Source organism: Tubulanus polymorphus, chromosome 4 (assembly GCF_964204645.1).
Source record: "Tubulanus polymorphus chromosome 4, tnTubPoly1.2, whole genome shotgun sequence".
Taxonomy (NCBI): Eukaryota; Metazoa; Nemertea; class Palaeonemertea; order Tubulaniformes; family Tubulanidae; genus Tubulanus; species Tubulanus polymorphus.
The window spans coordinates 919,932-922,205 of record NC_134028.1 but is presented as its reverse complement, the minus strand read 5'-3'; positions in this window follow the sequence as shown (position 1 = coordinate 922,205).

Below are 2,274 nucleotides of genomic sequence, written 5' to 3'. Positions count from 1 at the left end.
TACATACGTGCATAGATTAGAAAGATTTGGTAACTTTTTTACAAATAATAAAAACCATTGATATCAATAATAACAATAATAATAATAATAATAATAATAATGAGGTAATAATGAATAATGTACTATAAATATTAATACATATATATATATATTATGAATATACATAGTGTGTAAGATATGAAGTATAAAATGCATGTTTTAATAATCATTGAAAGAGTTCATTCGTTTAAACACGTGTTATCGATATTGATGTTGTAGGTGTTTATGTTAAATTTATCAGATTAATCTAGAAAAAGCGTTGTCACAGTTTAGGGATTCGAACCCACATCACTTGATCAGTTACGGGTCGAAGTTTGAGTCCTTAGAGATAGAAAAGAGATAAAATCAGCATTATGACGCTGTTCTACTTGTTTTACCCATTGTTGTATGTGCAGATTTTCCGCTTCAAATATATAATGGAATCAATGATTTTCCCTTGAAATTTGTCGATTTGAAAATTATTCCGCTAGATTTTTGGCTTGAAATATTTGGCAGATTACGAACCATCATCAGAACAATGCGTTATGATTTAAAAAATGATTTGAAATATTTTCTTTGGAGTTTCATCTAGTCGTGTATACACTCTATTATTGTATGTAAATGGAAAATAAATATTTATTGTTTAAGTAAAAATAGAGACGGATTTTGAGTTTAGTTTTTTTACAGAAACAGTTGTAAGACACTGTTAACTAGGACGCCATCTATTGTTGAGGACAAATCAAACGATTTACCATCGAGTACAAGTGGTTCGCTTACGATATGACGCACGTATGTCCGTGTCCAACGCGTTCAATCCCTTATCCTGTCAGTTACTGAGTCGCACCCTCTCAACCCCCCCCCCAGCTATAACAGTTCCGACAGAACATATCATCTCCACTAGAACTTGTTTTCCACATGAGATTCCCTATTATAAAAGGCTCCTCTCTCTCTCCATGCAGTGCGGCAGATCTGAGTTTAGTATTGACTCAAGCTCATCGTTGAATTGATAAAACCTATTTCTGGTAGGCGGAACCTGGGCCCAGTCAAGACATATAGGTCCGAAGTCCTGGGACCAGTTGCTCAGCCATTGCTTGGATTTAAGACGACCGTAGTTCGATCTAATAATGTAAAACCAGTCTCAAGATTGAAGACCACTATTGGACCTTGCAACTTGGCCCTACTTTCATGGCACACGCATCAAGAACACGCATGTTTCTATACTATCTCTACATGTTCGTACTTTTATCTCCTTAATGAAAGCGAAGTTCATTTAGTTAAATATAACAGATGTTTAAACGTTATAACGTTCACTGCTGGTGACTTTGTTTACCTATTGCGGAACAATAATGTGATATGTGATTAAATGATTATTGAATCATTCGGTTGTTTGAACAGTGAATAATGGAGACTGGTGGTGGTTACCAGCGGGCGCAGTAGGATGCAAGTAGGATGACATCACGGTGGAGCCTGTATCTAATTTGCGCGGCAGGACCAGCGCTCGGGTTCTCAAGCGCTCGGTTAGATACTGCATTCTATTTATAAGTCAAATAACGCGTTTAACTCTGCTAATTATGGGACGTGAAATGATTGGGTTTTAATGATCATTATTAGACTGCGGGTTCAATCTTAAATTGAGTCCCACGCTCTCTCGCTGCAGTTGATTCAAACGCTATGATATCAAATGCAACTTTTGACGGAGAAAAACCTTTTCAAGTGAAGAAAATTGATACAAAAGATTGTTGGTGGAAATAGAGAACATTTGACAAGTAGTCACCACACCTGACTGGTCACGAGCCAGCTAACCTGACTGCTTTTCCAGTCACCACCAGTTCAATGGTCTAGTGGTTAGCGTGCTCCGCTCACACGCTAGAGGTCTCAGGTTCAAGTCCCGCTAGGGTTAGGGTTATGGGCTTAACAGGCAAGGGCTAATGCTATATACCTACTAGGTCAATTTTTCTTTTGTTCTAGTTTTGCCCAGAAGTATTTTTGTTGGAAAAACCTTTTTGAATACAGAAATATTCCGGCGTCACGCGGGCAGTTAGAAAATGACCACGTGATTGTCATGTGTTTTACTGTTTATAGTTGAGTTACATAGAATTTATTCATCGAAATAAATACATTTATTTACAATATTTACAATTATTTACAAATTTTATTATCACTAATGATAATATCGATGATAATCACGATAAATCGAAATGCATTTTAAACTTTAAGAGGTAGAATTTAATTAATAAAATTTTTCACAATAATTTA